Genomic DNA, 23489 nt, shown 5'->3' on the forward strand with positions numbered 1-23489 from the left:
GCGCCGGTTCGTGCTCTCGCGCAAGCCGAGCAATTTCGACCAAGCCGTGGAGGCCGCATTGGATGAGGAACAAAATGAGGCGTTAACGACAGCCGCAGCGAGAGTACGCGTCATAGAGAGAGCGGTGCTCAACCCTGAGGTTGCTCTCTTGACAGAGCGGTTAGATCGCTTAGAACAGCTGCTATCTCAGCAGGTAGAATGCCAGGTTGAAGCGCGCGCTCAACAGCGCCCATTCGCTGGAAACCGGAGACCGCCACAAAGCTACAGGCGCGGTATGCGAGATTTTGAAGAAATCGTATGCTTCGCTTGCCAGGGTCGCGGACACATCGCCAGGTTCTGCCAAAACGTGCGCCGTGGGGAGCCACAAAGAGAAGCAGGCGAGACACGCCCTAAGCAAGCCTACAGCGGGGCTCCAGATACCGAGTCAAAAAACTAGTTAGTCCTCCCCAGCCTGAGGAGCGTGGGGAGGGAGCAGTAGATGATGAGGTGGTGGTAGTTTGTGTGGCCGACGAGGCATGCCCTGTTGTGCGTTGCAAGTTAAATGGTTGTTGTATGGAATTGTTGATAGATACGGGGTCAAAGGTGACATTGCTTAAGGAGAGCAGTTTTAACACGCTTCGAAGGAAGGGGGACCGCGAGGTGTTGGAAGCGTCTGGTGGTATGGCAACCAAATTTGTAGGCATAACGGGGGATCCTCTTGGCATAAGTGGACTCTACCGGTTACACTTCTCTCTCGGCGGAATTGCATTGGAGCACCCCTGCTACGTATGCCCGGACACGGTGTCTCTGCCAAACGGAGTGTCAGGTATATTAGGGCAGGATTTTTTGAGAAAAGGGAAGGTAGTAGTCTCATTCTCTGAGGAAGAGGTTAATGCGGGCGGCTCAAAAGTTCCGTTTTTGAACAGGAGAGGGGCTGAGATTCGCATTACCGATATTGACACCCGTCAAACAGTGGGATCATTGGAGAAGGTATATTCGCGGGTTGCCGTCCGGCTGGTCGAGGAGGCGGTCGTCCTTCCTTGGTCGGAGCACATTTTGTACGCGTTTGTGCCTTCAGATGTAGAGAGCGGCGCCGTGGGAGTGCTTGAGCCGGTCGACTCTCTCAGCAATGGCCTGAAGGCAGCCGCGTGCCTCGTGACAGTTAATGACGCCCACAGAGTGCCCCTACGGGTGGTTAACTGTAGCCAGCAGCCACTGAGCCTTCCCAAGAACAAAACATTGGCTTTCTTCACCTCTGCGATAGAGCAACGTGAGCCCACCGATACGGTACTCGCAACTGTAGAGCATGCTAGTCCTTCGGCTGCTCCAAAGGTGTCGTTCGATCTTTCTCACGTAAAATCCAGGGAGAGGGAGGCTCTGGCTGGTTTGCTGAACGACTACTCGGAGGTATTCGCTGCGTCCAACCTGGATTTGGGCTGCTGTGGCGTTATAAAGCACAGGATAGAAACCGGCACTTCATCGCCCGTTTACCAGCGTGCGTACAGGATTCCTTACTCCCAACGTGAGGAGATGGAGCGGCAGGTGCAGGACCTGATTGATCGCGGCATTGTCGAACACTCAAAGTCACCCTGGGGAGCACCAGCACTATTGGTGGAAAAGCCAGATGGCTCGTATCGATTGGTAGTGGACTACCGCAAACTAAATGCCGTAACTCGCATCGATCCATACCCCATCCCCAATATACAGGAGACGCTTTCTCAGCTGGGCTCTGCCAGGTACTTCACGGTAGTGGACATGGCGGCGGGATTCTGGCAGATAGCAATGGATCCGGCAGATGCCGAGAAAACGGCATTCAACACGCCCTCAGGGCACTATGAATGGAAAAGAATGCCGATGGGTCTGGCCAACAGCCCTGCTGTCTGGCAGAGAACCGCTGATGTTATCCTGGCAGGTCTTCTGGGGAGGCTGTGCTTCGTGTATATGGATGACATTATCATATACAGTGACAGTTTTGAGAACCATTTGCGCGATATTGAGCAGGTTTTGGTGCGACTAAGAGGAGCGGGTCTCAAGCTGAAGCCCTCTAAGTGCCAATTCCTCAAAAACGAGGTGAAGTACCTCGGGCACGTTGTTTCAGCTGACGGCGTGCGACCGGACCCTGAGAAACTAAGGTGTGTCTCGGATTTTCCATCCCCGACTAGCGTCCGCCAGGTCCGGCAGTTTCTCGGCCTGATCGGTTACTACCGAAGGCACATAGAGGAGTTCGCCAAGCTCGCTAAGCCGCTCACCGCCTTAACAGCCAAAAATGTCGCCTTTCGCTGGGACGAAAACGCGGAGAATTCTTTTGGGGCCCTGAAAAGGAAGCTAATGAGTGCACCGCTGTTGCGCCACCCGGATTTTAATTTGCCCTTCGTTATGGCCACAGATGCGTTAAAGTTCGCAGTTGGTTCCGTGCTATCTCAGGTTATCGAGGGCAAAGAACATCCCGTTGCTTTTGCTAGCCGACAGCTGAGCCCCACAGAGCAAAAGTACGGAGCTACGGAAAGGGAGTGCCTCGCCGTTGTCTGGGCAGTAAAGCACTTCAGATGCTACCTTTACGGCCGCAAATTCAAGCTAGTCACAGACTGCCATCCTCTGAAATGGGTGATGAGTGTCAGGGACCCTAGCTCGCGTCTCGCTAGATGGAATCTACACCTGCAGGAATACTGCTTTGAAGTTGAGCACAAGTCAGAAAAGACACATCTGAATGCTGATGCACTCAGCCGCACAGCTGCCGTGGCAGCTATAGATGAGTTTGTCCCCGTAGTCGACCCCGCCGAATTACGCACAGAGCAGTGCAAAGATCCTGACCTGAAGCGAATAATCGAAAGCTTAGAGGGCGCACCGTCTCACCCCGAACAGCTAGGTTATTTCATTGACAAAGACGGCACCCTGTGTCGGCGCACGAGGCCAACCAGGAAAGGGAGACCAGAGAAAACCGCTTGGGAGAGAGTCGTCATACCTCGGTCGTGGACAGAAAGGGTTCTTCGCGAGTTTCACGATGCGCCATGCGCCGGTCATTTTGGCGTAGCAAAGACACGCAGGCGTGTGGAGCGTTTGTACTTTTGGAGTGGCATGCGACAGGATGTTAGAGACTCTGTGCGAAGTGTCATTCCTGTCTCGAAAGAAAAACACCCAAGGGACGAAGACCAGCTCCAATTCAGCCGTTCTCTGAGGTTTCGGCTCCCTTCGAGCGGACAGGTATGGACATAATGGGCCCATTGCCCACGACCACTTCCGGAAACAAGTACATTTTAGTATTTGTCGATCACCTTTCAAAATACGCGGAAGCGGTAGCACTCCTAGATCAGAAGGCAGACACGGTTGCAAGAGCATTTGTCGAACAGATCGTGCTCCGACATGGACCCCCGAGGCAACTCTTGACAGATCGGGGAACGAACTTCGTGTCGCAGCTAATGAGGAGAGTTTGCGAGCTGCTTAAGATCGCTAAGAAGCAGACAACACCGTACCATCCGGCTTGCAACGGCGCGGTAGAGCGACTGAACCAAACCGTGGCCGGGTTCCTGTCGCATTTTGTTTCGCGCGTCCAGCGGGACTGGGACTTGTGGCTCCCGTATGCAATGTTTGCCTACAATTCCGCAGCACACGAGAGCACGGGCGAATCGCCATTCTTTCTTCTCTACGGCCGAGACCCGGACCAGCCTAGTGAAGTGCCAGAGGGCCCCCGTCGTGTCCCATACGCTTCACTGGACGACTATAAGGTTGAGCTAGAATCGCGCTTGCAAGTGGCGAGGGACATCGCAAAGGAGTCCTTAAAGAAAGCGGCGAAGCGCAGGAAGGAGGTGCACGATCGCAGTGCTAGAGACGCGCCGTTTGATGTGGGGGACAGCGTGTACATTGAAAACTGCCAAAGGCAGATTGGGCTAGCTCGTAAGTTCCAGACGAAGTGGAGAGGACCGTGCGAGGTTGTCGAGAAGCTTTCTCCGGTAAACTTCAGAGTCCGAGACGTGAACCGGCGTTTGATAAGGATACACGCAAATCGCCTCAAGTCGGCACCGGTTCAGTATTCACGAAATGAGGAAAGGGAAAGCGCGGATTTTGATGGGGACAGAAGTGAAGCGGGGCGCGCAGATAGTTCGCAAGAAACGCCCTCTCCTGCATTTGTTCGGCAGGCGCCCGAGGTGACGGCCGGAATGCCACCGGATTTACTTCATGCATTGCTAGAAGAAGAAGCGCGCGAGGTTGCCGCGCAGATAACGCCAAAAGAGGCTCCTGCCACGAGCCCTCGCGAGTCCCAAAGCAGACAAAGGGGCACAGACTTACTTAGTATGACTCATGAAGGCCGATATCCGCTGCGAAATCGGAAAGCTAAGTCGGACTAATGGCGTAAACAGAGCGGAGTTGTGAACTGGTTAGAATTGTGTAATGCCGCAGCTCATAACATTGCTATGTGCTTATGTGTTAAGTTATCGGAGTTGGTAGTTAAACCTTTCTGTCATTAAGTAACACCTTCACAGGAGAGCATGCGGAGCGCATGCAGAACCTGCCCTACTTCCTTTCGTTATCTATATTTTTGTCTGTGCCGTGATCGTGCTAGAAGTGGGAGCTCCTTTATAACTGTGGTAAATTTATTTCGTCCAGTTTGGACTAGAAAGGAGAGGCTTGGGTGCTGAGTTTCATGTTTATCTGTAAAAGAAGATCAGTGCTGCCCCTGGAGACGCCAGTTATGACAGCGGAGGCATTGGTGTTGTGCAGTGGTGTTGAGTGCAGCGAAAAGTGTTTTGTCGGACGCACTGTGCGAGGCGATTCAGAAAGACAAGGGGAGCTGCAGGGACTCAAATGTTCGGAGAACATTCTTCTGGAGGGTGAGCGAGTGTGACATTCCTTGTGTGCTGCGAGGTTCCGCGTTCCACGGCGCGGCGTAGACGGAGACCCAGATGACAGCGGCATCATCAATTACCCAGCCATGCACTTTGAGTGACGACCAGAACGAAGGGACCCGCCGCCGTGACAGCGGCATCATCAATTACCCAGCCATGCTCTTTGAGTGACGACCAGAACAACCGGACCCGCCGCCGCCGCCGCGGGGAAACAGGCTTTATCCTCCCCAATTTGCGTGGCCGTTCCAGGTGCGGCCCTCCCGGGCACATTCCAGGACAAGGGAGCTGTCAGCGGGCCAGAGCGCGCCGTACCACAGCCGACGCTATGCGCTACCGCGAAGACAACATTCTTTCCCTCCTTCCCCTTTCGACGTGGGCTATCGCCGGGAAGGCACCCACAGCTTCCCGCCGTGCCTCGTGAACAAAAGCGCATTCCCAGAAGGGCCGTGACGGACACCTGTCATGGCGGACAGGCAGTACTCGCCAAGAATGTGGAAAGACAGGCGCTAGTGAATTAGCTCCGAAGAGAGAGCCTGTGTATACTCTCACTTGAGAGAGAGTGGTGGCGTTTTTGTTGTTTATTTAGTTTGTATTGTTAACAGACTCTGGGTTCGAGGCTAAGCCCAACCCAAGGGGTTGTCCCCATCTCGCATGTTATTTTGGATTGGAGAATTGATGCTTTGGGCGGGCCACTGGAAATGACCGCCCTTAGTCCTTTGTTAATCAAGTGCTTAAAAGCACATGTAAACGGATGCAGTCCAGTCTGAGCTGGGGCTCCATGCTTAGCATGTAATGTGATGCTACTTAGGCACTAACCTGCCCGGTCGATGAGTAAAGTAGTGCAAAGTTTGTTCTTTTGTAAATTCAGTTCTGCTTTTTCCAGTTTAACTCTCTGTATATGTATGTTGTAAAATTATGCTCTGCTGTCATCATCTACAAGCTCGCCTCCTGTTCATCTTCCAAGCCGAACGACACTAGAGGAAGGGTTTGTGAACCATCCTCGAAGAAACGGACGACTATTGAAATTCTACTGCAAGCACGCTCAGGACGACATCGTTCGCCAAGAGGGCCTTCAGCGCCGAAGCCCGTCGGCGTGCAGCTTCTGCCAGCAACCGCTCGAGCCCAACTCCGGAGCCACTCCATCGCCCCCATGAAGTCGTCGGCACGTAAGATCGGACGCCCCAGCCTCTGATGTATAATCTTAATCATGTGTAATTATTGAATATACCTGTTTGTTTAAACTGAGCCATACGGTGTCTCTTTGCCTCTCCGTCCCGTGTGGACCTGCGCATTATGGGGGTCATCACAACACTAACCGTCTCACATATCTCGGTGGATACCCGAACCGCGTCGTAAATGAAGAGATAAAGGAGGGAGGGAAAGAGGAAAGAGAAAACTGAAAATTGAAAGTTGGATTTTGAAGAAAAGCGCGGCGCTTCGCAGCGCCGGAACACCTGTGGCTCGGTGCTTCTAGTCGCGCATGCGCAGTAGTGACTAGGGAGCGAGAGACAGCGAGAGAAACAAACGGATGGAACCAGGCGACGGAGTCGGCGGCGGCCACCTGCGCCGTGCGTGACGTCACTCGTGCTCCGACATACGCCGGCTTCGCGAAGCGCGTTGTTAACTAGCGTTTTGAAGCTTTTCGTTTAAAAAAATAGCTGCGGCTTAACTACTGCTGATTGGATAGGATATGATAACTCTATTGAGCTCTAGTGTAAGTGCTTTTATGCGGTATAGGTGAGCCAATCTCCGCAACGGTCGGTTGCCCCTATTCCAGCGCTCCGCTGGATGCTGCCGTCAGCTGAGCTCGCCGTATCAGACCGATGTGGTCATCGCGGCAGTCGCTGGAGAGCAAACCCTCCCATTGCTCCGCACTTGGGTTTGGTATAACGGGAACGACGTCGACTTTTGAAGCGAAAACCTTCACTAGGCTCGTCAACACCGGGCTTCGCGTGAGCCACACTACAGATTTGCCACAGCTGCGCAGCCGCGGAACCGAGTGACGTCACGCGGAGGGCAGGTGGCCGCTGCTGCCGCAGCCGTCGTCGCCGCCGCGCGCTGCCTCCGTCTCTGACCCTTCGCCATGGAAGGAGGAGAAGAAGACCCAGAAGTGGTAGCGTGGGAGTTGGCTCAAAAGCAGCGAAAATATGAAAAGTGCAAGGCTAGACAAGCGGCTGAAACGCCAGAATCACGAGAGGCACGCTTTGCTAAACGGCGGCAAAAGGATCAAAAACGAAACACGTGAGCCGACGGCGTTCATAGAGTTCATTGCCGTTGACAACTTTCCAAACTCCGTTCATTTTCTCGAAGTGAAAGGCGCATAACCGGCTCCAAGGGTCAGTGGAGACCTCAATCTCGCTTTTCGCTTTGTATATCCTGGATTAGCTGGGATAATCCATATTAATTTTTTTACTCACTTTATCCTAGCTGTTTCTCCCGTGCGCAGCTACACGCTGCGCCGTTCGTGTCCCCCCCCCCCCCCTCCCTAGACCCTCGCCCAAGATCTTCTTTCCTCTTCCTTTCAGCTGGAACCTTTTTTGCGACCACAAAAGCTGTGTAAAAAAAATGGCTCTTCCCCCAGCAGCCACCACCCCCTCCTTCCCCTATCACCGTCGTCTTCCCTGTCATTCTTCACAATGCATCTCCACGACACATTCTTGACTGGACGAGTCTTGCGTTGTCTCGCTCGGCGGCGCCCAACCGCACGACCAGCGCGACGAAAGAGCATACACACTCGAGCTGGCTCCGTTCGTAGTCTGGGCAAGCGAAAACCCACACCTGACACTATATGAGAGCTCCGACGCGGTTCGCTACCCTGACCTGCGACATCTTATTTGTAAGTACTACAAACATTTTATCTTGAGATACGTTCGGATATGAATGTGATTTTGGGAGTAAGTGTTGCTTTGACTACATGAGACTTTACTTTTTCCGGCAGGAACAGAGAACGAGACAAAGCACGAGGACGAGTTCTATGTACCTACTCTTATTGCCAAATGTTTGAATTGACGTCGTGCGCAGTGCAGATCTGCCCGAATGGTAAGAACTTTATTTTTCTTCTTTGGTGCAATGAATTCACCAAACATTCACTACTTTGTCGAACAGCAGGTTTGAATTCATGTGACCGGACATCCGATGCATTAAGGAATACGTTTGTCATGTACAGATTATGCAGGATAGGAATCGGAACTGTTTTGTGTTCCACTACAGACCAGTCGGTAAGGATATGTGTACTAACTACTTCCGCGCTGTTCCTCTTCGGCTAACACCCTTGCAGGTTCAATAGAAAATTAGCAATTTATGGTCAGAGCTTTTGCCAAGATCTCAATGAAAAAAAAATCATTACTCTGGACTGTCATACAGGTGTTTTGTGTTGTTTTCAAGTCAGTTTCGAATCTGTATTACATGCAATGGAAGCGACAAAGATAAACTGCTGGACTTAAAAAAGCAAAAAATGTTCTGAGTTTTTTCCATCCAGCGTATTTATTTTGAACCCCATCCAAAAAAAAACGACCTTTGTTCAAAACTGTTGTTTCGACTATATGTGGAGGAGGTGCTACAACCTGTGCATCTTTACCCGAACAAAAAATGCGCTCTCAATTTAGAGATATGTAGTTATGATATTAAAACAAAATAATACATTACTTTCCTTTCAATATCACATTACTATGTTTTTTTTCACATTGAATATCTTACTGGAGGTGCGAAACGGCGCATTAAACTAAAAATCCCCAAATTGGTACAAGGCAAATTAAATTTCACTTTGTGCAAGAAATGTGGTGCTAGTTCTTACAAATTATCCTGTAAAATGTGTGTCGATTGCTTTCACGCCGACTGTGCCACACAAAATTCAGTGTTATTTAATCATTTCTGTTTTTGTCCTGTGACGGCCATATTTAGGTTCATCATGACATCATGCCTATCTTTGCAGGCTCGACGCATTGTGAGGTAATCGCGCAAGAGCTGGACGAGGAATTTGAGTACAGTGGAAGAGTACTCTTGCAAGAGGAGTGCACCGATTACTTCAGATATGACTGATCAGTTCACAGGAGGACAGCTCTGTTAAGCAGTTTATGGATGTCTTAGCCGTGCTACAGCAGCTTGCCCAGCTGTGTTGTCCAGCCTGAATCATCGGCACGCAGCAAACCTGGAAATAAATGATTTTCCCACAGCCTCTGCCACCATGCTCCTGGGTCCTCCTTTTCTTTAATTCCCAGGATGACTGGTAGCAGCGCAAGCCATTGTGCGTGCGCTAGAAGCGTGATCCTTGTAACTCGATGCAATAAACCGGTGTTTTTCCTGGATTATTAGGCACCCTCATTTATGAATATTTGTTAGTTTGAATGGTAAATCCACAGTTCCAGTCATTGGGCAGTGGGTACGTTATGTTGCATGTGCCAATTTTCGAAAGCAGGATACCAGTGTTTGAAAGCTGGATGCCAATGTTCGATATCTGGATGCCAGTGTTCGAAAGCCGGAAAGCCAATCCGAGGCCTTTACGAACGCCAGACCTGCGTTGGCCCCTCGATCGGCCGAACGTTGGCCCAAAACTGGCCTGAAAGTGGGGCCAATGTGTCAAAGTGGTAGCGTTTTCCCTAAATTCCAATGTAGGACCGCCGTTCATGCCATTTTTTGCCACTGATCGCCCAGTGTTCGCCCAATGCTGTTCTGCCTGGGTAGGCAACAGAGTTGAGTACTCGCATTGGGCTTTGCGTTCGAATGCAGCCGTGACCTATTTGAAGAGCAGTGTGACAGCGGTCTTTTGCGCCCTTACGGAAGCGCTTGCTGGCTTCCAGAATGATTTCAGTTGATTAATTGTCACTCGCTCCCTATATTGGAATTTGGAAAGTCTTTATGCATGGACGAACTCTGCGTGCTCCCTGCAACGTTCTTCCGGCCTCGATTCCAGCTGTAGCACATGCCAGCAGTTAAATGCTAATTTAAAGCGCGGTCGGCTACTGAGCCAGAATACCCGGGTTCGAACCCTACCGCGGCAGCCGCGCTTCGATGGAGGCGAAACGCAAAAGGGGCCCGTGTGATTTGCGTTGTCAGTGCACGTTAAAGATCCCCTGGTGGTAGAAATTATTCCGGAGCCCTCCAGTACGTACAGTACACCTTTCTTTCCTCTTTAACTCCCACCTCCCTCCTTCCTGTTACGGCGCAGTTGAGGTATCCACCCCGTAGTGAGACAGTTACTGCGCCACTACCTTTCCTCGAAAACAACTAATTCATTTAAATACCCACTTCTACGCCTCCATGTCTTTTACAACAAACTATCGCTTCCAATGCTGCACTGTTCTGGATAGGGTAGGGTAGGACAGGATAGGAAAACTTTTAATGTCCAACAGAAAGTGGGTAGCCAGAGTGCCACCCGCCTAGAGGACGGCCGAAAGGTCTTGACTCTCGGCGGCGGCTTCGGCCAGTCGGACGAGTTGTAGCTGAATCGCCGGATCGGAGCTCAGTAGTAAGGCCTCCCATATGGCGCAGTAGTTTGTGAGCACAAACGCACAAACGAACAAACCGATTAAAACAAGAAAATTTGCGGAGCGCAGATGGGATGCGTGCACTCTCCTCGACGCCGGCGTCCGTCTCCTCACCGTTCTAGAAATTGCGAACGTCTGCGTATGCAATTTTTAACGCGATAGCGTTAAGGAGCTCGTGTCGTAGAAAAGCCGGTGTCGTCGGCGTCTTTGGCCGTGAGCGAAAAATTGCTCATCTCGGTGTACACACGAACCACGCCGTAAGGGAAGGAATTTTCCTTCCCTTACGGCGCGGTACGGGTGTCCAGTGAAAATTGTGAGACAGGCATCATTTCCTTTGCTTAAAACCAATTTTAATTTCAATTTCCTTCTCTTACGGCGCGGTTCGTGTGTCCACCAATTTTCATTTCAATTTCCTTCCTTTACGGTGCGGTTCGGGTCCACCAAGATATGTTTCCTTTCCTTAAACGGTCTGGGCGGGGGGTGGCACCCAAGAACGATGGCAACACTGGTTTAATTTCGCAGTGCAGCGTTGGGTCGTTCTGATCGTGTTGAGCTGTTGAGCGTGCTTCGGGTGAGGTGAGCTGTGCTGGACTGCATCGCAAACTCTGCTCAGTGTTTATGAGACTCCAATCCGAAGTACCTCGTGGGTAACTTAACCGTTACCAAATACGCATCGTAACCCCGGGCGTAATTGTCGACCTGCTGAGCCAAGGGAAGCGCCCGATCGTCGAAGCAAGAAAAGGATACAGATACGCGTCTCGGAGAGTTCGCTTTAGGTGGGCCGGTGATAACGCAGACTAGTCTGCCAAGTTCGACCAGCTCCTCAGTGAGCAAGAACTGAGGGACGTCACGTTTGTGTGCGAGGGGGCCACAAGCTGAAAGCCCACATGTTGGTCCTCTCCGCTTGCAGCTCCTGTGTTTCAAGATCTTTTCGTTGGACACCCCTGCCCGCACCCCATCGTGACCTTGGCGGGCGGGCATCACGCGGACTTCGCTGAACTTACTGGCGTCATGTACCGTAGAGAGAGGCGACCGTGCTGCTTGATCGACTCCAATCGTTCTTGAGCATCGTGAAGACGTTCAAGCTGAAGATCGTGATCGAAGTCAGCAGCGAAGAAATGGTCGATGTGGCTCCGAGTGCGCGCGGCGAAAGCAGCAGGCCCATTTGCACGCCACTGGCTGCGTCCTGGTCATTTAACGAACCGGAACGCGGTCGTGCTCTCGTGAGCCAGCCACAGGGCTCAAAGCCGTCGTCGTCTAGAACATTGTCAACGCCGATATCTTTCGCTTTGTATATCCTGGATTAGCTGAGCTAATCCACATAACTATTTCTTTTTTTGGGGTGTAATAAAGTTCTTCTTATCGCGGAATGGAGTGCGCGCTGAGTTCGCGTTGGATTCTTGTACGCGTCTGTCTAACAGTTGAAATCAGTCATGTACAACGAAATGTAGAGGGGCGCTGTATGGACTGCATTTGGAGCCGGTGGACTCAACGCACTCTACAATAGCTATTCGTATTTAGCGCTCAAATTAGTGAAGGCTTGCCTGTCATAATTAGGTTATTCATTTATTGCAGCTTTGTAAAGGCCGCTGTTGCTTTCATTACTGGCAGTGCACTTAAAGCATTGCATGAAATATTTATCAGAATTCAGTTAAACCGCAAACCAGCATTCCTGTTGTTATGCGATTAGTGTGGTGGCAGCCACGTAAATTGAACGTATTGCGGGTGTCTGGAGATTGAAAATTGGTTTTTGAGGAAAGTAAATGGCGCAGTACCTGTCTCACCCATCTCGGTGCACACCCGAATCGCGCCGCAAGGGAAGGGATAAAGGAGGGAGTGAAAGAAGACAGGAAAGTGGTGGTATGGTAGCGATGGTGCCGTAGCGGAGGTGCGGGTGCCTTCCCTAATAACGCTAAGCTATGATGCACCGGCCTGACATCAGTAGACAGAGCGTCTGGGAAATCCATTAAAATATTAATGTGGATTAGCCCAACTAATCCCGGATATATATATATATATATATATATATATATATATATATATACAAAGAGAAAGCGAAATTGAGGTCTCCACTGACCCACGGAGCCGGTTGTGCGCCTTTCTTTTAGTGAAAATGAGTTGTCAACGTCAATGAACGCTATGAACGCCGTCGGATCACGTGTTTTGTTTGGTTATCAAGAGAAGGTAATTGCACACTAACCGTCTCACATATCTCGGTGGACACCCGAACCGCGTCGTAAATGAAGAGATAGAGGGAGGGAAAGAGGAAAGAGAAAACTGAAAATCGAAAGTGGATTTTGAAGAAAAGCGCGGCGCTTCGCAGCGCCGGAACACCTGTGGCTCGGTGCTTCTAGTCGCGCATGCGCAGTAGTGACTAGGGAGCGAGAGACAGCGAGAGAAACAAACGGATGGAACCAGGCGACGGAGTCGGCGGCGGCCACCTGCGCCGTGCGTGACGTCACTCGTGCTCCGACATACGCCGGCTTCGCGAAGCGCGTTGTTAACTAGCGTTGTGAAGCCTTTCGTTTAAAAAAATAGCTGCGGCTTAACTACTGCTGATTGGATAGGATATGATAACTTTATTGAGCTCTAGCGTAAGTGCTTATATGCGATTTAGGTGAGCCCATCTCCGCAACGGTCGGTTGCCCCTATTCCAGCGCTCCGCTGGATGCTGCCGTCAGCTGAGCTCGCCGTATCAGACCGATGTGGTCATCGCGGCAGTTGCTGGAGAGCATACCCTCCAATTCCTCCGCACTTGGGTTTGGTATAACGGGAACGACGTCGACTTTTGAAGCGAAAACCTTCACTAGGCTCGTCAACACCGGGCTTCGCGTGAGCCACACTACAGATTTGCCACAGCTGCGCAGCCGCGGAACCGAGTGACGTCACGCGGAGGGCAGGTGGCCGCTGCTGCCGCAGCCGTCGTCGCCGCCGCGCGCTGCCTCCGTCTCTGACCCTTCGCCATGGAAGGAGGAGAAGAAGACCCAGAAGTGGTAGCGTGGGAGTTGGCTCAAAAGCAGCGAAGATATGAAAAGTGCAAGGCTAGACAAGCGGCTGAAACGCCAGAATCACGAGAGGCACGCTTTGCTAAACGGCGGCAAAAGGATCAAAAACCAAACACCTGAGCCGACGGCGTTCATAGAGTTCATTGCCGTTGACAACTTTCCCAACTCCGTTCATTTTCTCGAAATGAAAGGCGCATAACCGGCTCCAAGGGTCAGTGGAGACCTCAATCTCACTTTTCGCTTTGTATATCCTGGATTAGCTGGGATAATCCATATTAATTTTTTTACTCACTTTATCCTAGCTGTTTCTCCCGTGCGCAGATGCACGCGGCGCCGTTCGTGCCCCCCCCCCCCCCCCCTAAGCCCCCGCTCAAGATCTTCTTTCCTCTTCCTTTCAGCTGGAACATTTTTTGCGACCACAAAAGCTGTGTAAAAAAAAATGGCTCTCCCCCTGCAGCCACCACCCCCTCCTTCCCCTATCACCGTCGTCTCCCCTGTCATTCTTCACAGTGCATCGCCACGACACATTCTTGACTGGACGAGTCTTGCCTTGTCTCGCTCGGCGGCGCCCAACCGCACGACCAGCGCGACGAAAGAGCATACACACTCGAGCTGGCTCCGTTCGTAGTCTGGGCAAGCAAAAACCCACACCTGACACTATATGAGAGCTCCGACGCGGTTCGCTACCCAGACCTGCGATATCTTCTTTGTAAGTACTACAAACATTTTATCTTGAGATACGTTCGGAAATGAATGTGATTTTGGGAGTAAGTGTTGCTTTGACTACATGAGACTTCACTTTTTCCGGCAGGAACAGAGAACGAGGCAAAGCACGAGGACGACTTCTATGTACCTACTCTCATTGCCAAATGTCTGACTTGACGTCGTGCGCAGTGCAGATCTGCCCGGATGGTAAGAACTTTATTTTTCGTCTTTGGTGCAATGAATTCACCAAACATTCACTACTTTGTCGAACAGCAGGTTTGAATTCATGTGACCGGACATCCGATGCATTAAGGAATATGTTTGTCATGTACAGCTTATGCAGGATAGGAATCGGAACTGTTTTGTGTTCCACTACAGACCAGTCGGTAAGGATATGTGTACTAACTACTTCCGCGCTGATACTCTTCCGCTAACACCCTTGCAGGTTCAATAGAAAATTAGCAATTTATGGTTAGAGCTTTTGCCAAGATCTCAATAAAAAAAGAAGCATTACTCTGGACTGTCATACAGGTGTTTTGTGTTGTTTTCAAGTCAGTTTCGAATCTGTATTACATGCAATGGAAGCGACAAAGATAAACTGCTGGATTTAAAAAAGCAAAAAATGTTCTGAGTTTTTTCCATCCAGCGTATTTATTTTGAACCCCATCCAAAAAAACGAGCTTTGTTCAAAACTGTTGTTTCGACTCAATGTGGTACAACCTGTGCATCTTTACCCGAATAAAAAATGCGCTCTGAATTTTGTGGGAAGCCTGCTAGATTCCCGCCGTGGCGTCTGCGCGGCATCCCGCGTCGCTCTCTTTCCCTTTCTCCCGCCTCGGGCGGCGGAGAGACGGCTGGTGGCTAATCGCTGTCATTCGGCCGCAGCTCCGCCCCCGGCTTCCCAAGGGCCTTTGCCATTGGTGGCTTTTGGCGGGAATTCGGGACCCGTTTGGGGTGGTCGCGCGACCTTCCGAGCGGGGCCCAGAGGGAGAGACCCCTCCGAGACAGCGTAAGGTGCGTACGTTACTGTTCGTCCGGGCCGGCCTTTGCCGTTCGGACCAGTTCATACTCGAGCTCGCCTGCGTGGGTCCTCGATCCACCGCGGCTCGAGCCTGTCCAGGGGTCCAACGACCTCTGACAGGCGCACCTTGCGTTGACTGCCCACTCTCTCTCGCAAACGGCCCAACGACCGACACGAGAGAGATCACAGCACTGCCGCGGGGACAATCTCCTGCAGCGGCGTGCTAGCGGCGCGCATTTCTCTTGTTGCCCCGAGCGCGCACCGGAGCCTTGCTCTGAGCGCGCCCCGGGACGGGGTGACTGTTGAGTGTGTGTATGTACCGCTGGAGGACGGCGTCAATAAACGTCTCCTTCGTGAACTTGGAGGCCTGGTTCTTGCGGCGAGCCGCTCTCCTCTCTTCAGAGGTTGAACGCCGCCGCAGCGGTGCCCCAGGGTGCGTGTGGTGACGGCTGATCGGGGCCCTTGGCTCGCGCGAAGCTCGAACCCGCGGTGGGTAGTGGCCTGTGCCTACTGAGAAACCCACAACTGGCGCCCAACGTGCTAAGTCACTGGCTCTTAGCCTTTGATAGCACATTTGCCGAGCAGGTCGCCTTGACGATCACGCTTGCGCACCATGTCTGCCACCCCCATCGGGGCACTCGGCAGCTACGTGTCGGCTCCCTTAGGAGTCGAAGCGTCCTTTGATCCGTTGGCTGCTGTTCCTTCGAATAGCCAAACACCGTGGTTGGCCGCGGCCCCCATTGGGGCATACGGCGCTACAACCCCCAACGTCGATCACGCAGCTCCCATTGGAGCTGTATCGGGAGCACCCTTCGGTGCATCCGTCAATCACATGCCTCCGCTGTGCGTGCTTTGCACCCAGTGCGAAAGCGGTGCGTGCGACGCTGCCGCAACCGGCCGTCCTGCACAGCAGCAGCCGTGCCCCGCGAGCAGTCAGTTCTGCTCTGGGAACGGTGAGGCGCTGGCCCGGCTCCCTGTGGAAACCGCGCCGCTCATCGAACTGGGCGCCTTGCCTCCTGCGTTCGTGCAGCCCGCCCAAGCCTCCTCTGAGGCCGGGGCGCAGGCGCTGCTAAGAAGTGCTGCCCAGATGATTCAGTCGCTGTCAGGGGCGTATGAGACGCTTTTGGCCGCGCCGAAGGTGTCTCACCCCGCGGTCAAGTTGCCCATGCCAACATACCGCGGGTATGATGACCTCCTCAGTGCCCGGGATTTCCTTGAGTCCCTCACCCATTACCAGAGAGCTTTGGGTCTCACTGATCAGGTTGTGCTTGCACACATCATCCCCGCAGCACTGACTGACACCGCAGCTAGGTGGCATCGGCTTTCCGGCCACCGGGCAGCGACTCTCGAGGAGTTCCGTGCAGCATTCTTGCGCGAATTCCTGCCCGCTGACTATGAGCGTAGGATGCGGCGAGAGTTGGAGCTCCGTACACAGGCTCCGGATGAGTCACTGCTGGAGTACGTACGTGCGATGGAGGACCTTTTCTCAATCGCCGAGCCCAGAGCCTCGAACGAGGAACGTGTGGAAAGGACGATCAGGCAGGCACATCCGACTTTTTCGGCATACCTGCGCGGAGGCCGGTTCCGAGATTTTGAGGAGCTGGCCGCCGAGGCAAAGCGCATTCAAGGCGACATTCTCGCCGCGCGCGCCTATCGTCCGCCACCGCCGGCAAGCGAGGCCCTCGAGCCACGCTGTGCATGGAGAGGGGCCATGCCCCTACCCAACCGGCGACCACCCGCACACGCTGCCTCTGCAGCCGTTAGCGGGCAATACGAAGTATGGGAGTTGAGCGATAGAGCTCTCGATCCCTACTCCTACAGGAGACGGACAGCCTGCGCTGCACCGTTTTCTGGACCGCCTGCCCAGGGACGCCAAGCGCCCCAACGCACAGCGGAGGGGGAAACCCGAATCAGCCGGCCCTTTGGCCGTGCAACGGGCGGAACCAGGCAGGGAGAGGCGCCATTGTTCCGCGACCAAGCTCGCGGCGGTGTGCGCTGTTTCCGCTGTCAAGAGACGGGGCACTTAGTGAGAGAATGCCCCGTAACCAGGTCTCCTTTGAGGCAGGGAAACGGCGGCGCGGGTCGGTCGTAAAGGGACGACTGGCCCAATCCTTGCTAATCCCCTCTGCGTACAGAGCAAGCTGCCTTGCTAATGCGCACGCGCCGTTTATTCCGGTCACCATTGCTGGCCGCGAATTTTTGGCGTTACTGGATACGGGAGCCACTGCCTCCTTGTTCGGTGAAGAGGTGTTGTCCCACTTGCAAAAGCACTCGGTGCGCTTGCGGGACTGCCGTACAACATTCAACCTTGCGAAAGGCGTAGCCCATTCGGCTGGCGCCGCGAGGCTGACTGTCAGGTGGGGAGAGCGGACGAGACGCACTCGTTTCATCCACCTCCCAGGGCTCAGTGTGCCCGTGATTCTCGGAAGGGACTTTCTCCTGAAAACCGGGATCGCGGTGGACATTGCGAATGGCGGCTATCGCGACGGACCATTTTCCCAGCTGAAGCCGTTCATCTGCCCACCGGCGTCGATAACTGCCTGTGCAGTGAAGGCGTTCGGAGAGTGCCACGCTCAGCGATCAGGGCCAAGCCCTTGTGTCGAGCGTTCCGTCGTTCACGCTCCCCTTTGGGACCGAGCGGCGCGGCACGACCAGACACCACATCCGCTGGCCGCCTTTGCGGTAACGTTGGATGACACACAGAAGGCTCGTTTGACAGCACTGTTGTGTCAGTACGATGAGCTCTTCACGGATCAACCTGGCTGTACTAATTTAGTGAGCCACAAGATCCACACCGGAGATGCGCTTCCTTTGAAGTGCAACCCCAGACCCGTCAGCCTTGCGAAAAGGCAGGTGATCGATGGGTTGCTGGATGAGATGCTGTCGGCGGACATTATCCGTCGCTCGTCCAGCGCTTGGGCGTCTCCGGTTGTGTTGGTGCCTAAGAAAGATGGCAGCCACCGGTTGTGTGTGGATTATCGCCGTCTGAATGCGCTGACTCGAAAGGATGCCTATCCGCTCCCGACGATCAGCTCAATCGTAGGAAACCTGGGCAGTGCGCGGTACTTTTCCACGCTAGATGCCTCCAAAGGTTACCTACAGGTCCAGATGGCGGACGCTGACCGGTCTAAGACCGCGTTCACGTGCCACAGAGGGCTGTTTGAGTTCACTCGCATGCCCTTTGGTCTCTGCAATGGTCCTGCGACTTTTCAGAGGCTCATGGACCGCGTCCTAGGGGAAGCGAAATGGTCTCATGCCATGTGCTACCTGGACGATATCGTGATTTATTCACGAACCTTCGATGAGCACTTAGGCCACATTGCCGACGTGCTCGCGAGGGTACGGGCTGCTGGGATGACTTTGAATCCTGCGAAAGCCCAAATAGCGCGGACCCGAGTTCAGTTGCTAGGGTTCACGCTGGGCGAGGGCTCCATTGAGCCCGATGCGGACAAACTCCGAGCCATACTCGAGTTTCCCGTGCCCAAGGACGTACGCGGCCTCCGCCGTTTTCTGGGAATGGCCAATTTCTATCGGTCGTTCATCCCGTCCTGTGCCCGCGTGCAGGCACCCTTGACCAAGCTCTTGGGAAAGACTGCCGCGTGGCGATGGGGGCCCGAGCAAGAGCGATCCTTTCGCCTCCTGTCTAGTGCCATTGCCGAGACAGCGCAGCTCAGGCTACCCGACCTGACCAGACAGTTCGTAGTCCAGACTGACGCGAGCGATCTGGGTTTAGGAGCAGTTCTCCTACAGGATTTCGATGGCGTGCTGCAGCCGCTGGCCTTTGCCAGCCGCTCCTTGCTACCCTCGGAGAGGAATTATTCCGTGACCGAGAAGGAGTGCCTCGCCATCGTGTTTGCACTGCGGAAATTCGACGTCTACCTTGACGGAACGCAATTCGTGGTGCAGACAGACCACAGTGCGCTCAGTTGGCTGATGCGGCTCCGCGAGCCTGCGGGTCGGCTGGCGCGCTGGGCTCTCCTGATACAGCATTACGACTTTTCGGTGCAGTATCGAAAGGGGAGCACGAACGTGGTAGCTGACGCGCTATCCCGTGCCCCACTCGCCAGCGGCGCCTTGACGCCAGCAGGCGGAGCGGGCGAAAAAGCGGACGAGCCGCCGGGCGGCAAGGAGGGGGAGCCCGCAAACGGGCTAACCCATTCCGCTAACCAGGCAAGCAGCGCTTCGCAAAGCGGGCGGGAGGCAAAGCTCCGCGTGAGCGCCTCGGAGACGCCGTCGCGAGCGGAAATTTTGGCTGCAAACCTGAAGGGGGACGAGACCAGGCCCCCCTCTGGGGTAACAGGAATCGTTTTCAGCCGGAAAGAGCTGCTGAAAGCCCAGCAAAATGACCCCATGTGTCGCGAGATGAGCGACGGTCTCAGGGAGACGGAGCGCCGGGACGCTACTTGTATTGTAGCGGGCGCAGGGGGTGAAAGCCAGCGTGGGTCGCGGCGAGCCCCGGGGGATTCATATTTGCTGGGCCATGACGGGCTCGTGCTGAAATACATAGCCACCGATGATGAGTCCATTGACCCGTTCAAGGTGGTTATCCCCAAAAGTCTGAGAGGCGCACTGTTGCGATTTTCTCATGACGAACCACTGGCCGGTCACCTGAGTGGCTCCAAAGTTTTTGCAAAACTGAGTCAATCGGTGACGTGGCCCGGCATGAAGCGTGACATTTTCCGCTATTGCCGTTCCTGCCATGTCTGTCAAGCGGTGAAGTCAAGGGGCGGCAAGCCGCCCGGAATGATGAAACCAATTGACAGTGTGCGTCCGTGGCAGATGGCCACCTGCGATCTGATGGGGCCTTTCCCCAGGAGTAAGCAGGGGTTCATTCACCTGATGGTAGTAGCTGACCATTTTTCCAAATGGGTCGAGTTGTACCCGCTTCGGAAAGTGTCAGCACGAGCGGTGCTGGATAAACTCCAGGAAGTGTTCTGTCGGTTCGGCTTTCCGGAAAGACTGATCACGGACAATGCGTCCTATTTCACCGCTCGGGTGTTCGGTAACACGTGCCGTTCCCTCGGAATCGAGCACTACACCACTTCACCCTACCATCCCCAGTCCAACTTGACCGAGCGAATCAACCGAACGCTCAAGCCAATGCTGGCGGCCTTTGCCGAGTGTCAAAAGGACTGGGCAGACCATTTGAGCGAATTTGCGTTCGCCATTCGAACCGCTGAGAATCGCTCAACTGGTTTCTCTCCCGCCTTCCTCAATTTCGGGAGGGAGCTGGCGAATCCGATGTCAAACGTCGTGCAGAGCCAGCTCGGGGATGAGAAGACGCGGGCAGACTGCTCTGCTTATGCGTCGACGCTTCGGGACCGGCTTAGTCGGGCTCTCAACAGAGCAAGACAGAGTTTGGCGGCAGCCAGAGCCCAGCAGAAGGCTCAGTATGACCGCAAGCACCGCAGCCTGACTTTTCAGGCGGGCGATCTTGTCCTGAAGCGCAACCACGTTCTTAGTGATGCGAGCAAGGGGTTCTCAGCCTCGCTCGCTCCTAAGTGGCTTGGTCCGTACCGAGTGGTTAGAGTCTGGTCGCCGCTCGCGTACCTGCTGGAGGATCCCCTTACGGGGAAAACCAGCCGTGCCCACATCGCAGACCTGAAGGCCTATGCGTCACGGTCTGACGAGTTTGCATCGGTACCCATTGGTATCATAAGCAAGCGCAAAGGCACAACTGGTGCTGCGGAACGCAACCGTACCGAGCACCGGTACAATCTGAGGCGACGGTCACCGATGTGATTGATGCCGGATGGCGGACTCTTCCGCAACCGAAGGCACGCAGCCTCAGCTAGCTGGCGAGCTTTCTCGCCGGGCCCTACCCCAGGTGAAGCACGGCGATTTCTTTTTTGTTTTGTTTTCCGCATGCTCAGTTCCAGCCTTGTGCAGTTATTTAGTCGTTTGTTTGTTTTAGTCAGTCTGTAGCATGTTTTTGTTTCCAGCTTATTCGTTGTTTCTTCTAACGTTCCGAGATCTGTACATATGTAATATACGTTTGCGTTGGCGTTCAGTTTTTGTTAAACCAGACTTGTACATATGTAAAGTTCAGCCTACTCGCGATTGCACTTTTCTTGTAGCGCAGAGATGGAGTTCTTTTGTACAGCGCGCCTTCTTTTCATTTACATTCTGACCCCACTGGTTTGGCCTGCCTCGCGAACACGGGACCGGCTGGTTCGCGGAGGAGCGAAAGTCTCCACTTCCGGCTGGGGAGTGGTTTGCTCGTTAAGGAGCGAGTGTCTCGCGGCATGGTCTTTGTGTGGCTATGGGGAGCGCGAAGAGTGCGTCTGAAGAGTGTGTCCTTTGACCCCTGCCACGGCGCCTCGGAACGATTCCGACAAGCGGGTTGTTGTGACTGATCAATGTCCGCTTCCGTGCCGGTGCGTGCCTGGGATGATGTGCGTGTTCCCAAGATCAAAGGCAACGCCGAGAAGGGGACAGGAAGGACAGCACCCTTTCCCGTGCGGGTCCTCTTCGGGATCGTCGAGCGTCGTCAACGTCCTCATGCTCAACTTTGATGACCTTGTGGAGGACAAGGGACCGCCGTCGATAAATCGTCCACCAGGACCCTGAAGGCAGCAAAAGCGTGAGTTGACCGCCGACAGGCCCAATGGGCCGCGCCACCGAACATTATGAGGCTGCAGGCCACCTGTAAGCTGGCCTTTTGTACAGTGTACAGTGTAGTTAGTTTTGTCTCCTTGGAACGTATGCAAGTGTTGTTTGTTTTCTGTTCTTGTTTGTTTGTCTTTTGAGTGTATGGCTGGAACTGAAGTGTGGTAGTTTTATATGGATTTATTTTTTTTATTATTATTTTGCCGCACGCTTCCGCCGATGGGTAGGAGGGCATTTAAGGAGAGGAGGATGTGGGAAGCCTGCTAGATTCCCGCCGTGGCGTCTGCGCGGCATCCCGCGTCGCTCTCTTTCCCTTTCTCCCGCCTCGGGCGGCGGAGAGACGGCTGGTGGCTAATCGCTGTCATTCGGCCGCAGCTCCGCCCCCGGCTTCCCAAGGGCCTTTGCCATTGGTGGCTTTTGGCGGGAATTCGGGACCCGTTTGGGGTGGTCGCGCGACCTTCCGAGCGGGGCCCAGAGGGAGAGACCCCTCCGAGACAGCGTAAGGTGCGTACGTTACTGTTCGTCCGGGCCGGCCTTTGCCGTTCGGACCAGTTCATACTCGAGCTCGCCTGCGTGGGTCCTCGATCCACCGCGGCTCGAGCCTGTCCAGGGGTCCAACGACCTCTGACAGGCGCACCTTGCGTTGACTGCCCACTCTCTCTCGCAAACGGCCCAACGACCGACACGAGAGAGATCACAGCACTGCCGCGGGGACAATCTCCTGCAGCGGCGTGCTAGCGGCGCGCATTTCTCTTGTTGCCCCGAGCGCGCACCGGAGCCTTGCTCTGAGCGCGCCCCGGGACGGGGTGACTGTTGAGTGTGTGTATGTACCGCTGGAGGACGGCGTCAATAAACGTCTCCTTCGTGAACTTGGAGGCCTGGTTCTTGCGGCGAGCCGCTCTCCTCTCTTCAGAGGTTGAACGCCGCCGCAGCGGTGCCCCAGGGTGCGTGTGGTGACGGCTGATCGGGGCCCTTGGCTCGCGCGAAGCTCGAACCCGCGGTGGGTAGTGGCCTGTGCCTACTGAGAAACCCACAATTTAGAGATAACGTAGTTATGATATTAAAACAAAATAATACATTAATTTTTTTTCGATATCACATTACTTTGTTTTTTCTCACATTGAATATCTTACTAAAGGTGCGAAACGGCGCATTAAACTAAAAATCCCCAAATTGGTACAAGGCAAATTAAATTTCACTTTGTGCAAGAAATGTGGTTCTAGTTCTTACAAATTATTCTGTAAAATGTGTGTCGTGTGCTTTCACGCCGACTGTGCCTCACAAAATTCAGTGTTATTTACTCATTTTTGTTTTCGTCCTGTGGCGGCCATATTTAGGTTCATCATGACATCATGCCTATCTTTGCAGGCTCGACGCATTGTGAGGTAATCGCGCAAGAGCTGGACGAGGAATTTGAGTGCAGTGGAAGGGTACTCTTGCAAGAGGAGTGCAACGATTAGTTCAGATATGACTGATCGGTTCACAGGAGGACAGCTCCGTTAAGCAGTTTATGGATGTCTTAGCCGTGCTACAGCAGCTTGCCCAGCTGTGTTGTCCGGCCTGAATCATCGGCACGCAGCAAACCTGAAAAGAAGTGATTTACCCACAGCCTCTGCCACCATGCTCCTGGGTCCTCCTTTTCTTTAATTCCAAGGATGACTGGTTGCAGCGCAAGCCATTGTGCGTGCGCTAGAAGCGTGATCCTTGTAACTCGATGCAATAAACCGGTGTTTTTCCTGGATTATTAGGCACCCTCATTTATGAATATTTGTTAGTTTGAATGGTAAATCCACAGTTCCAGTCATTGGGCAGTGGGTACGTTATGTTGCATGTGCCAATTTTCGAA

The 23489-nt window shown here is 53.6% G+C and overlaps 1 long non-coding RNA gene across 1 annotated transcript; it reads left to right on the top strand.

The window, feature by feature from the left end:
* Window positions 1-13952: 13952 nt before the first annotated feature.
* On the top strand, window positions 13953-23138 carry LOC144118606 (uncharacterized). Its single transcript, XR_013312069.1, has 3 exons — window positions 13953-14017; window positions 14120-14220; window positions 23012-23138. It is a non-coding gene; the product is annotated as an uncharacterized LOC144118606 (long non-coding RNA).
* The last annotated feature ends 351 nt before the right edge of the window (window positions 23139-23489 follow it).

This window comes from Amblyomma americanum, chromosome 2, assembly GCF_052857255.1.
Source record: "Amblyomma americanum isolate KBUSLIRL-KWMA chromosome 2, ASM5285725v1, whole genome shotgun sequence".
NCBI lineage: Eukaryota > Metazoa > Arthropoda > Arachnida > Ixodida > Ixodidae > Amblyomma > Amblyomma americanum.